Source organism: Schistocerca nitens, chromosome 2, assembly GCF_023898315.1.
Source record: "Schistocerca nitens isolate TAMUIC-IGC-003100 chromosome 2, iqSchNite1.1, whole genome shotgun sequence".
Classification (NCBI taxonomy): Eukaryota; Metazoa; Arthropoda; class Insecta; order Orthoptera; family Acrididae; genus Schistocerca; species Schistocerca nitens.
In genome coordinates, this window is record NC_064615.1 from 699867412 (window position 1) to 699884221 (window position 16810).

The window sequence follows — 16810 nt, forward strand, 5'->3', positions numbered from 1 at the left end:
TTTGGACATGTGAAAGCTACCCGCAAGATGGGTTCCGCGATTGTGGAATCGTGTGAAGTGTTGCAAGGATGGTTTGCAGCTGTTCAGGAAGAATTTGCAGGACTTTAAGCGTCGTTTCGTCACTGTGGATGAAACATGGATACATTACTACACTCCTGAGACCAAACAACAATCTAAACAATGGGTTACCAAGAGAGAATCTGCACCAAAAAAGGCGAAGACCATTCCTTCGGCCGGAAAGGTTATGGCGACTGTCTTTTGGGATTCGCAAATGATAATTCACATCGACCATCTGGAAAAGGGTAAACCTATTACAGGTGTGTATTATTCATCTTATTGGACCATTTGAAAACAGAGCTGCAAGAAAAACGCCAGCGATTGGACTGCAAAAAAGTCCTTTTCCATCACAACAATGCACCAGCAAACACCTCAGCAGTTGTGGTAGCAAAATTAATGGAAGTAGCATTGCAACTCGTTTCACATCCCCCCCTATTCTCCAGACTTGGCTCCCTCGGACTACTATTTGTTCCCCAATCTGAAGAAATGGCTGGCAGGAAAAAGATTTTATTCAAACGAGGAGGTGATTGCAGCAACTAATAGCTATTTTGCAGACTTGGACAATTCCTATTATGCGGAAGAGACCAACAAATTAGAACAGTGTTGGGTTAAGTGTGTAAGTCTAAAAGGAGACTATGTCGAAGAAAAAAAAAATGTTTACGCCAAACAGGTAAGTAGTTTTTATTTTTGCAACGACTTTTCAAATGCCCATCATATTTGACCACTGTGACTTACTCATTGTCCAGGTTATTTGTAAGCGCAATACTTTTAATATAGTTGATGCAGAAACATTTAAAAAGTGGATATTAGGGGTCACTGTAGATCATGCAAAGTTTCATATCCCATTACGAGCACGACAAGTGCTGTCACAAAATCAACAGCAACTTTGAAAAATAGCATTTTCAGAACTATGCATATTTTGCTATATTTCCGTATCCAATTTTTATGACAACATCATAGTCTCCATGCATTCAAATTGTGCCTTATGATATAAATGTAATATTTCTACAAGGTATTCCTAAAGTATGCACAAATTGTGCCCTCACTAAAGATAGGTAATGCAGGAAGTATTGAAACTACAGGTCAGTTTCACTACAGTCTTCTTTCTAAAAAATAAATGAATCTCTTACGAAGGACAGGCTGAAGAGTTTAACAATGCACAGTTTGGTTTTCAAAGTGAGAAAAGTACAATATTGGCCACTACAGAGTTCATAAAAGTGGTTTTTGGAACTCTTGACAGGGATGACTGTAATTCAGGCATATCCTTGGTCTTTTCCAAGGCCTTTGACAGTGCTGACCATAAAATACTGCTAAATAAGCTAGAGATGCTAGGTGTAAGAGGCATAGCAAATAAGTGGTTGCAAAAAGGTGTAAAAGGTAAGATACTCCACACATCTGCTGGTGGTAACTTTTTAGCAAAACAATTGGCAGACAAGAAACACAAACATGGTTGTTCCTCAGAGTAACGTATTGGACCCAGTTCTGTTCTTATTATGTGTCAATGACTTTCCAGATAGTATACAACGTAGAGAAGAGTTCTCTTTACCGATGACAGAAACATCATAGTCACTGGTAAAACACCACAGCCCATGGCAGAGAAAGTATATGAAACCCTCAAGGATGTTTACTGTTTGGGCAGTAAGGAGTAAACCGACACAGAACAAAACGAAAACAAACAGTATTCACTTTGGCATAAAGAAGAAAAACAACCCTGTCACATTAGGCACACATGACAAATCTATTGATTATATAACAAGCACAAAGTTTTTATCCATGAATACTGATTATCAGTTAAACTGGAATGAGCACACAAAGATACTGGCAAAAAGAATGTCATCAGCATGTTATGCTTTTTTGGTGACACACTATTCCTACGTATACTTTATGTTTAGCTATGGGGTTCTTTTCTGGGGATTAAAGGCATGAAACATGGACAACACTTTTAAATTGCAGAAAAAGGTGGTATGAATAATGACTAGAAGTAATAGTTGAGCTCATTGTATAGAGCTATTTAGAAAACTGAGCATCCTTACTGCACCAAGTAAATACATCTGTCAATGTGTGGTGTGTATCAAGGATAACTGTGCTTAGTATTCCACTAATAGTTCTACATACAGTCATGGTACGAGAGTCAGTATGGAATTACATTTATCAACAAAAAACAAATAAAAACCTCAAAAGAGATTTTAACAAACAAAAACCTTGAAACATATTTTCTATCAGGGAACACAATTGTATAACAAATAGCCCAAAGAAACGAAAGAAATTACTGAAATACAAATGTTCAAAAAGCAGATAGTACCTAATGCATCCTACACAATTAAAGATTACTTGGAGGACTCAGTAGTTAGTAATAATGAAAAGGATTAACTTCTATACCCTGCTGCATTTAAATAAAAGTGTCATTCCATGGGAAATTGACCAATAAAAAAATAAATTTGAACCTTAATTACATAGAATTTTGTAATTGTTTCCTTTTTATTTTACATCAAACTAATTTTAAATCCAAAATTTAATTCGTTTTTGGAAATTTCATTTTTGTACTGTTAATTTTAAAGTTTTCAAAATTGTGCAATTTGTCTTATCTTTAAACGATAAAATGTTCACGTCTCAAAAACTATATTATGTATGCACCTGAAATTAATTCCATTTTATTGTAAACTTTAAAAATGTGTACTACTCGAACACATCCATTAAACTGCTAAATTTTCCCAAATCAAACTTTTTTTTTTTAATTCTGAAAATGCCATAGTCAGATTTTTGTTTTGTTTTGAAAAGTCTGTGCTAGCTGTACACTATTTGTCAAAGTGTATGTGGCAAATTTCATTATGTTATTCCACAAAATAATAGTTAAAATTAAATTACGGAGTAATAACTAAGCACACTTCAGTTTATCATTTTGAAACTGTATTAAACCATGCCATCTAGCAATTAACAGGAACAGCGTAAGGGATAGTGTGCCTTTTCTGCTTTATATAACTTTTAATTTAGGTGTAGCTACTATTTAATGAACAACACTATAAAACAAAAACATTCACTTCTATTAACAGCAATTCACTTCAGTAGAGATGAATTGTGGAGATAAAGTTAGTAAAGCACTGGTGAGGGAAAAAGAGGAGCAGGTTGCTGCTTGCATGTACAACTCATTCATTATATGCGCTCAAATCATGACACTGGCACATTTCTACCACCTTGTCATCTAAGGATGTTCATACAGAATGATACCAGTGGCTTAATAAGTGCACATAAAATAATTCAGGTGGCTTTCTAAATGTTCATATTAATCAGTTGTGGAATTATATTGTGATCAAATATTAACTTCCTTCCAATTGTTTGAATGGAGTAAGCATATATGCCATCAGCTACTTTTTGATGTGAAAAATGATAAGCACGAAGAATAAAAAAGGAGATGGGCAAAATTTTTTTAAAAAAGACGTAGCAGTTACAGGGCTCAGAAGTGTCATGCATTTATTCCCATGCAAAAACTGTTTCTGATGTTCATAAAATTCAAGTGAGTCCAGATGCAGATGGTATGCCTTTTAACACATTACAAGACATATTGCTATGATGAAAAATGGTGGATGGTTTGTGTGCCAACAAGAGATAAAAAGGAGAAGTAAACCTTTCATTTATACATCCTTGTTGACCAGCTCTTTCTTTTTCATAACCAAGATACCAAACAAACTGACAGTACTAAAAAGAACTTCATAGTTTGTAAACTGAATCTCACAACTGCCACTTCAAGGACATACAAACTATCAGATGAAGAGCTGTGAAAAGCTTTGCAGAAAATGTTGTTACATGAATAATATTATGAGAAGGCAAGTTGCTACTCACCATATAGCAGAGATGCTGAGTTGCAGGGAGGCACAACAAAAACAGCCACAGGCTTTAATTGCGAGTGTCTTTTTGTTGTGCCTATCTGCGACGCAGCATCTCCGCTGTATATGGTGAGCAGCAACTTTCCTTCTCATAATATTGTTACATTGATAATCTCTCGTTACTGGGTGGAAGAACTAGATTACACCATTTAAAAGAAAACTGCATTATACAATATCAGGCTTTAATAAGATTGTTACTGTATCACCACAATGTCTTTCTTGCTAAATACAAGTAAAATTTTTCTCATGGCAAGGTACTCAAACAACACACTGTAACATCTACAAAATTTTTTAATAAATAATACTGATTAATATTAATGTAATTGTGAAATCACGGTATAACAAAGTACATTATTCATAGTCTTCTTTCAGTATGTATTATGGCATACATTAAAATATTTTCACAGTTAATCCCAAACAGGAATTTAAATTTCAGTGTACTAAATCGATTGTCACTTAAAAAACATATATTACTGTTTGCTTTATGGCTTAGTAACAAGTCCAATAGACAATGCACTAGGTGCTGCACTTATCAGTAAAGTAAAATTTCTTTTAATGTGTTCCCACTGGCATACCATCTCGAAATCTGGCACACACATTAACAACTAATGTACAACTAACATAAATTTTTCCCCTCACAGACCAAAATACATTCAGATTTTAATATTTTCAAAATTTAAAAAATAAAAAACTGATTTGGAAAAATTCAGCACCATTATGGATATCATCAAGAAGCACAAATTGCTAAAGTTTATCAGAAACTGAATTAAAAAGGTCAAATTTTAAGTTTTAATAATTAAATTAATAACAATAAAATAATTAAAAAGTTTTTGAGATGTGGTCTTTTAAGGTTTAATGCTAAACAAAAATCAGATAATTTTAGAAGTTTGAAAACTTAATAACTGAAAAATGAAAGATTCATACAAATTTAATTTGGAAATTTTCATGCAAACAAGTGCCAATTACTATCAATGTACAAAAATTATATAAATATGAAATGTTAAGATCCAAACCATTGGTTGATTTTACATGGACTGACCCAAGAAAGTCGTTTGTCAGGATCTTAAGTGCATGGCAGTAATGTCTTGCTGGGCAGAGGGGAGGACAGGAAGCAAACCCGAGCGTACTTGAATATTGCTGGTCCAGGAACCTGTTGTCTGAACAGGCAGAAAGATATCACGAAAGGCTTAGCAGCATCTGCATGGCCCAGAAGTCATCAGCAGGTGTCCTTAATGTTTCTGGTGATGAAGAGCACACTATGCTTTTTATATTATTTGTTATCATAAAACATTCGTGTGTAAATCAAAGTACACTGTATAACAGGGATCAATTCAATCCGTCTGGCCATCCTGATTTGTGTTTTCCATGGTTTTCCTAGATCACTCCAGGCAAATGCTGGGATGATTCCATCATCAAGACCACAACGGACCACCTGTCCTATCCTTATAGAGCATATTTAGTATTCTGTGTATATATTTTGAGCTACTGATTTTTACTGTGCTACGGTGAAAACTCATTTATCATTGCAAGATGATCCTGGGCTGAAGTACATAAATCTTTTTCAAATAGCAAAAAGGTCTCTTTTAGTACATTCCAGCCTCTTGCTTATCTCAAGAAAAATCTAACATAGTACATGGTTCATTCTGTTCTTGACTGGCAGATTTTCAGTACAGATTTTTCCAAGTAAATACAGAGCTAAGTTTTGGTTTGGTGTTAGCATACCCGGTTAGCCATGCGGTCTAACACACTGCTTTCCAGGCGGCACAAACCTGCCCGGCGGTTGTTTCGAGGTCCGGTGTGCTGACCAGTCTGTGGATGGTTTTTAAGACAGTTTTCTATCTGCCTCAGCAAATGCAGGCTGGTTCCCCTTATTCCGCCTCAGTTACACTATGTCAGTGATTGCTACACGAACACTTTCTCCACATACACCATAATTACTCTACCAGGCAAACATTGGGGTTACACTCATCTGGTGAGGGACGTTCACAGGGTGTCCACTGGGGGCTGAACCGCACAATAACCCTGGATTTGGTGTGAGGCTGCAGTGGGGTGAGTGGACTGCTGTAGCCTGTTGTGAGGTTGTGTACCACTGAGGGCTACAGCGGGGACGAAGCCTCTCCATCGTTTCTAGGTCCCCAGTTCCACACAATACATTACAACGGGTTTGGTGTTAGTTGCTTCTCATGGCAATAGCACTTGTGATTTTAAAACACAATCAACTTTCCCAAGTGATAGCATGAGCACTCCTAGTCCAGAAAACACTGCACAATAGACTTGCATAAATGGAGCAGGATGTGCTTAATCTACAAGTAATGACCTGTGGTATTTTGAGATACTCAGTGTTTTGAGGCCACCGGTCACTCTTTAGCAGCAGTAACCATCATTCTTCACAATCCTTTTAAAACTGAGTAGCATAGCACAGTTGGAGTAGAAGGAAGATAAATACCCAAAGAAGTGACACTCTAAAGTTTGGTAAAGAAGTCTATGTGCTAGCCATCTTGTTCTGCAATTATTTATTGTCGTTTACAATGGCACAAGCCTGAAGGGAGTACAGAAATAGCAACACAGTCCACAACTAACGAGCACAAGACATGGTTCTCCACTGCAAGGGACAAATTATAAATAGTTATTGCAAACCTAATAATATCTAAAAATGATTATCCAGGCACAACCTTTCTTTTGCTCAAAGTGGTGTGTCAAGACATGACTGGCTTGCCATCAAAGGAAGCGTAGCAAAAGTAAAACCCATGAATATTAAGAGAGATCTCCAGGGGATTAATTTGTAAAATTATTTGAGTAAATTATGATTCCAAGTTGTTTTTCAGGTCTTCTCCATACTAAAATGTGTGACTACAAGATGTTGCCTGCAAAGGAAAGCATATTTTATAAAAGTAAGCTGTTGAGAGTGAGGCTTCAGAATTTGAGAATGAATACATTCAATTCTAAGAATGGGGTTAGTCATAGATTAATCCTGAGTTCCTAGGTTTTCTCTCTGGCTATTCTGAACAGAACTAGTAAAGGGAGAATCATCTTCCTTAGGTTCGAAGTGACTTTCGATGTTTTTCCATGTTTGTGATTTAAAGCTAAGTTTCTTTTTTTAGCCTGCCTTACGCAAAGCACAATTTCTTTTTATTCACACATACATGTTTCAACATGTATGTGTCGTCTTCTGTGGTTCGAATTATTTCTTTAAAGTATAATACCAAGTTTATAATACTGTATCTATTGTAAACCTAAAAATTATAACATGAATATTTTGTTTGATTTGTTTTGATTACTCACGTGAGAATTACACTTCTCGTGAAAATGCACTTTGTCAGACTGGTCTTTGTGGCTTTCTTAAGTCACTTAGACAGTATGGGTTGCCCTGTCACCACAACTTTATGTAATTTCTCTCTCATATTTACTTCATACATACTTTCCTCAAAACATGATCTGAGCAAACAATTCCGTCTTCAAATTCAACGAGCGGTATTATGTTGTCACTGCTCACTTGGTCATTGTCTGTCTTAAATTTGGTGTGACACTAATTTTGAATGTTTCCTAAGAATTACTGAGGAGTGCCTTCTGGGGTATGACTTATGTGATTTTTGCGCGCGCGCGCGTGTGTGTGTGTGTGTGTGTGTGTGTGTGTGTGTGTGTGTGTGTGTAGAAAGAAACACACACACAGAGGCAGAGGGAGTGATATTTATGAAACAGACTTTTTGGATGATTGAGGGTGTTAATTATGTTTTATGTCGGGATGTTAGTTTGTACAGATCAGTTCACTGATGTTCCGAACAGTATTTTGTTCCCCAGGGTTCTATTTTCATTCAAGAGTTTCTTTCCTTGTATCTTTCCACCCCATTAACTGAGTGGTCTGCACTTCTGACTGCAATGCAATGAGCCCGGGCTCAATTCAGGCCGGGTCAGAGATTTTCTTCACTATCGACTGGATATTGTGCTGTCCTCATCGTCATTTCACCATCACTGACACGCAAGTCGCCCAATGTGGGGTCAACTGAAAAGACTTGCAAACAGCAGCCACCCAATGTGAGGTCAACTGAAAAGACTTGCAAACAGCAGCTGAACTTCCCCAGATGCGGACTCCCGGCCATCAATGCCTGGTCCTTTGTTGTGGCTGGTGATTTATTCATGTTTTCTTCTTTTTTAATCTGCTTTTTTGTTTTGTTGTTCAGTTGGTTTACTATTTGTGTGTCATACCCATTCTCTCTGGCTGTCTGTCATACTGCATTCAGTTCCAACTGACAAACTTAAGTTTGAGTGCCTGGGGTGATTGGAATGGTTGTACTTAGGCTGTAGGTTTTCTGAATATTAAAATATTATGTTTGTTTGTTGATTCTGTGTACAGTGATGTCCTAGAAATTAAGTTTCATGTCTGCTTCTATTTCAACAGCGGATTTTATTTTTGGATGAACTATGTTTACATCACTGTGTATCTAATTGTTTTATCTGGGTTTCTTTTTTGTCTACCAAGCAAATGATGACATCTTTTCTATCAGTTCATTGGTGTTGTAGGTTTCTGTTTGAGACAGTATACAATTTATGTAGTACTGTATGTGTGTGTGTACCCATGTGGTAAGGTGGTGCATTTTTGAAATTAATTGCTGGTCTAAATGGACAGGGAACAGGTAACAGAAGAGAGAAAACAAATAATCAAGGAGAATAAGACCAACCTCAAAAACAAAATCAACACAATGGAACACTTCCAGAAAACTAAGCACAAAAACACAAGAACAAAACGCAATCATCACAAAGGTGGAGGCATAGTACAGCAATAAAACAGAAGAATTCATAGAAGAGATCATCATCATTAATCAGCAATCTCACCATGAAATATTAAAGAAAAATTCAGAAACTTCTAAAAACGCTCAAAATTATCATCAGAAAAGATTGATCCAAATGCGTGCCACAAAAGAATCCCAAAGCAACCACCTCAACCATTTACCAAAGATACATTAACTTCAATATCCAATTATACCAATAATTAATTTAAAAAATACCATTTTACCACCTAGGTAGACACATACATACACGACTACAGAAATTTTACACTTTCAGGGCCATCTGAAGCCTGCAAAAGACCAACAAACTGATAGAAAAGATAAAAGAAATAAATATACCATCAATGGCAAACCTGATATCATTTCACAACATGTCTATATGCGCAAATGAGCCAATAGGTGCGACAATAAGCATTATGAAAGAACAACTGCAGAAACGAGGGAATACAACAAATGCACACAAAGATGAAATTGAAGCCATTCTAAACATTACAACAGAACAGAACTACTTCACTTTCAACAAGTAGATTTATCTACAGAAAGACGGCCTTCCAATGGGCTCACCCATAGGTAGTCTACTTGCAAACATATTTCTGAACCACAATGAAAACAAAATATTCAATGAAATTATATATCCAAAACAATACGCAGTTATACACTGGCACCCAGTGTGTAGACAACATCATTTGCTTGACAGATGAAACAGGCAACTGGATAAAGCAACTACATACACAGTGACATAAACACAGTTCACTCAAGAATAAAATTCACCACTGAAACAGAAACAGGGATGAAATTTAATTTCTTAGACATCACTGTACACAGAATCAATACCAGCTGGGAACTGAACCTGGGCCCGCTGCATGCCAGTCAGATGCACTGACCACACGGCGGACCGATACAAGGGAAGGACGTCTTGAATGAAAATAGGACACTGTGGAACAAAATACTTTTTAGAACTCAGCGAAATGTACAAGACATTTCCCCCACATAAAACATAAGCAACACCCTCAATCACCAAAAAACATGTTTTCTCAATTTCACTCCATCCCACCCCCTTTTTTCAATGCTTGCTCTCTCTCTCTCTCTCTCATTTGTGACACACACTGAAAGTTGTCTAAACATACGGCAAACGAAGTGAGCAGTGACAACACAGCACCTCTCAATGAATTTGGAGACAATTGTTTGCTATGAAGAGTTTTTAGTGGAAAATGTGTGTGAAGTAAATGTGAGAGTGAAATTATATAAAGAACAGTACAATCAGTCTCATTAGAAAGAGAGATATCCACAAGGTGTGCACAACAGGGTAGAAAGTGTTAGTACAGTAACATACATAAACATTACACACAAAAAGTCGGCTTCAAAAATGCACAGATTTTTTTCATGACTACTTCGCAGATAAAATGCTGTCAAAACAATGAAAAAATGCTCTAAAATAGATCTGTAAAAATGGATTTTCACAAGGAATATAACTTTAACGTAACTGGAACAAACAAACAAAATACACAAGCTACATGTTTTACGGCTGCGATAGAAACGATTATAAACTCTGTATTACACTTTACAAAAATAAATTTGACAAACAGAAGATGACACAAAGGCATCAAAACACATCCAGTTGAATAAAAGGAAATAGTGTTTTGCATAATGCAGATTTTTTTAAAATATTTATACATACTAAAGGGAGGACAAAAATACATCTGGCCCAGAAAAAGCACATCAACGAAGTCTTAATGCTCTGCAACAGCTGTTCGATGCACTGAAGAGGATTTTCTTACACATAATAGTTTACATTCTGCATGTTCATATAATTTGACAGGATGAAGAAATAAAAAACAGAGGATCCAAATCCTACAATAACATTTCAGTCAGAAACCCCTAGTAGAACTGAACAGTGTCTGGTGTGTAAGTATTATCTAACGCACAACAAAAAATTTCTGATGATAAAGATGCAGGTATATTCTCATAACATCTTGCTTTATATATAAATGCCAGCTTCAGAATTTTCCTTTGTGTGATTCCAAATCTACAAGATTCGTGCCTTGATTTGAAATTCTAGATTTGCATATTTTATTGTTTGCATAATCTTTCATTGAGTGTATCAATACCCATTTGTAGTGTGATATATGGTGAAATTTTGAACATTCACGAGTGCCATGATAAACTCATACTGATATCGTCAATTGTCGGCTCAAACTTATTGTGCTCTTAAAATTTTTGAGAACAATAGGTCTATCCTCATTCAAAACAATCATTCTATAATTTCATTGTATGATTACGTGAGAAAAAGATTATTTTTGAGAATTTTCAGATGCTTACAAAACTATATTTTCGTAAGTTATCAGTATGAGTTTTTTGGTTCAGACGGTTGATGAATGACGGCACCACTTAGGGAAATGGCAGCAAGGGACTCAGTGTGTACACCTCTGGAGGCCTCATTCAGCATATTGAAGAGGCTCTTCTGGCAGTCACTGACGGAACGTGGTGCCCAACTGCAGATTGTGGCGCATATTGGAACATATGATGACTGCTGTCTGGGCGCCATGATCACTCCAGCGACTGGCAGAGAAGATTGAGAAGACCAGCCTTGCGCATGGAGTTTCAACGAAGCTCACAATTTGCAGCATTGTCCACAGAACTGGTCACGGCCCTTTTGGTTCTGGTTCTAAGTCAACTGGAAGGACTGGACCAGGTACTTCAAAGTTCTGTGACAATCTAGACTGTGACTTTCTGAACTTATGCCACAGGGCTGGGAACTGCAGGGTCGCCCTATATGGCTCAGGTGTGCACTGCACATCAGAGGATGCTACTCAGGGAGCTGAATGGGTGTGGGGTGCACACACGGTATTTTTTAGACTAGATGACTCTCCATCCAATCCAGATAATGATAGCTGCAGGAAACCTGGAAGTACCATAGTAGGATCAAAAGAAATGCTGCCCACAGGTGAGTTTTAAAATCTAATGGTTAACTGCCAATGCATTCACAATGGAGTGCCAGTGTTTGAAATGCTCCTGAAAAGCAGTGAAGCTCATATAATACTAGGTACAGAAAGGTGGATGAAACATGAAACGGTTAGCTGCGAGATTTTTTGGGGAAAATTTAAGTGTACATTGAAAGGATAGGCAAATGGGAAATGGAGGTGGTGTATTTGTCACACTAGACAAAAAGCTCTACTACTCAGAGACAGAAATTGAAGCTGCGTGTAAGACTGTTGGGCAAAACTCATTATTAGGGATGGGCATAAAATGATAATTGGATCCTTCTATTGGCCACCAGACTCATCCCCTGACGTAATAGAAAACTAGAAAAGGACAACTAATCGACTTTCTCAATGTTTTTGTCACTGATGGCAGTCAGTGGTTGTCCGCTAGAGGGATTGTCAGAAACACTCTCCCAGCCTCCTTCAAAATGGGCAAACCACTCATATACACACTTCACAGACAGCGCTTTATCCTCATAAACACTTACCAGCATTGGATGTGTTTCCTTTGGTGTCTTGTCAAGCTTAAAACAAAACTTTAAATTGACCCTTTGCTTGTTCATTGTCCTGTTCTCAGTTCAGAACCAATGCACTAAACAAGCACTTCGTCCAAGAGGTCCAACACAGAACACACACGATGCTCAACTGAGTTATAGTGGGGGCAGGTTGTCAACACCGGCCGCTACACAGGTGCAGTGTTCTGAGTTGCCAGTGTTGTCCGACTGACTGTTCTGACTTCATTCGCCAACCTTTATTGTCAGAGGTTGTAGTCGCTGTGCCAGCCAGTCTGATTGAGTGGGAAAACTTTTATCTCAGACTGGCCCAATAGTCACATTCTATATTATAGCTTACGGAAGAAAAAGGAGCAACAGATGTATCGTCTCTTGCCTCATTCTATCACAGAATGTTGTCAGCTTTGCTGTGTGAACACACACTTGTTTTAAGTGGTTCTGCAACCAGGATCTTTAATTCAAAGAATTTTGATAGTTTATAACACATGGTAAAAAAATCATGTTCAGCTGAACCGTATCACTTTGCTGTCTACTTTTTGGCTGCACAAGAAAATAACCTTTGATAATATGATTTGAAGTTTCAAAATATGTCAACTGAACAGAAACGTCATGAAAGTGACTATGGCTAGGTCATTCTCTTCCTTGCTGAACTACTTCAGTCACAGACTCGTGTAAGCATCATTACCATGAACAAAATCCTTTCATTTGTCCCCGGATATTTGTACCTGAGGAATCATTGTGCAAATTTCACAGAACTGGGAAACATTATTTGTTTTTGTTTATTTGCCAGTATGTAGCCAACTCTCAATCATTACTATATTAATCTTCCACCGGCAGATGTAACTTTGAACAGCTATCTTTGCAGCAGCAGCAGCAGCACTCAAATTTTGTTGTTGTTGTTGTCTTCAGTCCTGAGACTGGTTTGATGCAGCTCTCCATGCTACTCTATCCTGTGCAAGCTTCTTCATCTCCCAGTACCTACTGCAACCTACATCCTTCTGAATCTGTTTAGTGTATTCAACTCTTGGTCTCCCTCTACGATTTTTACCCTCCACGCTGCCCTCCAATACTAAATTGGTGATCCCTTGATGCCTCAGAACATGTCCTACCAACCGATCCCTTCTTCTGGTCAAGTTGTGCCACAAACTTCTCTTCTCCCCAATCCTATTCATTACCTCCTCATTAGTTATGTGATCTACCCATCTAATCTTCAGCATTCTTCTGTAACAACACATTTCGAAAGCTTCTATTCTCTTCTTGTCCAAACTATTTATCGTCCATGTTTCACTTCCATACATGGCTAGACTCCATACAAATACTTTCAGAAACGACTTCCTGACACTTAAATCTATACTCGATGTTAACAAATTTCTCTTCTTCAGAATGGCTTTCCTTGCCATTGCCAGTCTACATTTTATATCCTCTCTACTTCCACCATCATCAGTTATTTTGCTCCCCAAATAGCAAAACTCCTTTACTACTTTAAGTGTCTCATTTCCTAATCTAATCCCCTCAGCATCACCCGATTTAATTTGTCTACATTCCATTATCCTCGTCTTGCTTTTGTTGATGTTCATCTTATATCCTCCTTTCAAGACACTATCCATTCCGTTCAACTGCTCTTCCAAGTCCTTTGCTGTCTGTGACAAAATTACAATGTCATTGGCGAAAAAGTTTTTATTTCTTCTCCATGGATTTTAATACCTACTCCGAATTTTTCTTTTGTTTTCTTTACTGCTTGCTCAATATACAGATTGGGGAGAGGCTACAACCCTGTCTTACTCCCTTCCCAACAACTGCTTCCCTTTCATGTCCCTCGACTCTTATAACTATCTGCTTTCTGTACAAATTGTAAATAGCCTTTCGCTCCCTGTATTTTACCCCTGCCACCTTTAGAATTTGAAAGAGAGTATTCCAGTCAACATTGTCAAAAGCTTTCTCTAAGTCTACAAATGCTAGAAACGTAGGTTTGCCTTTCCTTAATCTTTCTTCTAAGATAAGTCGTAAGGTCACTTATTGCCTCACGTGTTCCAGTATTTCTACGAAATCCAAAGTGATCTTCTCTGATGTCGGCTTCTACTAGTTTTTCCATTCGTCTGTAAAGAATTCGTGTTAGTATTTTGCAGCTGTGACTTATTAAACTGATTGTTCGGTAATTTTCACATCTGTCATCAACACCTGCTTTCTTTGGGATTGGAATTATTATATTCTTCTTGAAGTCTGTGGGTATTTCACCTGTCTCATAAATCTTGCTCACCAGATGGTAGAGTTTTGTCAGGATTGTCTCTCCCAAGGCCGTCAGTCGTTCCAATGGAATGTTGTCTACTCCAGGGGCCTTGTTTCAACTCAGGTCTTTCATTGCTCTGTCAAACTCTTCACGCAGTATCGTATCTCCCATTTCATCTTTGTCAACATCCTCTTCCATTTCCATAATATTGTCCTCAAGTACATCGCCCTTGTATAGACCCTCTATATACTCCTTCCACCTTTCTGCTTTCCCTTCTTTGCTTAGAACTGGGTTTCCATCTGAGCTCTCGATGTTGATACAAGTGGTTCTCTTATCTCCAAAGGTCTCTTTAATTTTCCTGTAGGCAGTACCCCTAGTGAGATAAGCCTCTACATCCTTACATTTGTCCTCTAGCCATCCTTGCTTAGCCATTTTGCACTTCCTGTCAATCTCATTTTTGAGACGTTTGTATTCCTTTTTGCCTGCTTCATTTACTGCATTTTTATATTTTCTCCTTTCATCAATTAAATTCAATATTTCTTCCGTTACCCAAGGATTTCTACTAGCCCTCGTCTTTTTACCTACTTGATCCTCTGCTGCCTTCACTACTTCATCCCTCAAAGCTACCCATTCTTCTTCTACTGTATTTCTTTCCCCCATTCCTGTCAATTGTCCCTTATGCTCTCCCTGAAACTCTGTACAAACCTCTGGTTCTTTCAGTTTATCCAGGTCCCATTTCCTTAAATTCCCACCTTTTTGCAGTTTCTTCAGCTTTAATCTACAGGTCATAACCAACAGATTGTGGTCAGAGTCCACATCTGCCCCTGGAAATGTCTTACAATTTAAAACCTGGTTCCGAAATCTCTGTCTTACCATTATATAATCTATCTGATACATTTTAGTATCTCCAGGGTTCTTCCATGTATACAACCTTCTTTCATGATTCTTAAACCACGTGTTAGCTATGATTAAGTTGTGCTCTGTGCAAATTTTATAATTTCGAAATAGGTTCAATAAAAATTACACATTACTGAAAAATATTTCTTCAATGAACAACATTAATGAAAAATTTTCCACACGTCAAATTAAATATGAACACACTAAAAAATTAAAACGAAACATAATGCATATATTATTATTTCTGGTAGCTACTGCACATTAGTTTTAGTAGAATGTACAATAAAGAACACATTTTATTTCCTCTGCTAAACTATTAACAGCTTATAAAATTATTAATCAGAAATAACAGAAACAGTTTCTTTAAACATACAGTGTGATAGACGGATCCCACACAGACAGTGTACCATACGAGGGACATGTTACATGTTGAACATTTGGAGATTGGAAAATTTAATTCTGTTTGTAATATCAAAATATGTACTGTATTTCACTAGTTTCTATTAATGATATAAAAGGATTGTAGGCCTAGATTGTATTTCTTATGAAATATATTTCCTAACAACCTACAGGACACTGCTGTGTCATGAGAAAGATACCTCCTACAAGAAATGTGTCCCAAGATCTCTAAGATATAACTTTCAGTGAAGATACTGTTCTAGTATGAAATAATTACTGATGAATTTCACCAGAAAGAAATTTTACTCACAATCCGAAATTCCAATTTTCAAAAAGTATTTTTCTTTAATTTTCAAAAAGCTTGGAAAACTGAAGCAACTCTTTTTTTGTAGCAGACCCTTCAATTGCAAAGCGAGCAAATTACATTTGATTTTCAAGAAGAATGGAATTCATGTAGCCAGTGGTTTATTTTGATTTGTTACTGTTAAATGTAAGCACTTACTAGCATATAATTGGTTTTAGACATTAGTGTGACAGCACCGCACTTCTAAGAATGTAATCTCTTCTGACAGATTTCCATTCTTTTTTTCTGTTACAACATTTTGCCCTGAAATGCTCATTCTGTCACTATACCCATGTCTTTTTTTTCTGGGGTGTACACACAATGGTTCCTACACTCCAGCAGTGTCTTCAATTCATCTCTGGTTGTGGGTTGTGGTGGTGGTTGTTCTAGTTTTCGCTTTTAGCAGGTATGACATTGCAGCCATTAGTACTCGAATAAGACAAAATTAAAGTTACAGTGTAAAAATGACAAAAAAAGAAATGTTTTCAGAATGAGATTTTCACTCTGCAGCAGAGTTTGCACTGATATGAAACTTCCTGGCAGATTAAAACTGTGTGCCGGACTGAGACTCGAACTCAGGACCTTTGCCTTTCGCGGGCAAGTGCTCTACCAACTGAGCTGGAGTGCTAGTTCTGCAAGGTTCGCAGGAGAGCTTCTGTAAAGTTTGGAAGGTAGGAGGTGAGGTACTGGCAGAAGTGAAGCTGTGAGGACGCGGCGTGAGTCGTGCTT

At 37.3% G+C, this 16810-nt stretch overlaps 1 protein-coding gene across 7 annotated transcripts in view; it reads right to left on the reverse strand.

The window, feature by feature from the left end:
- The window catches only part of LOC126236857 ((E3-independent) E2 ubiquitin-conjugating enzyme UBE2O-like), a 195294-nt gene that overhangs the window by 169176 nt on the left and 9308 nt on the right, over positions 1-16810 (reverse strand). The gene's annotated exons all lie outside the window — the stretch shown is intronic.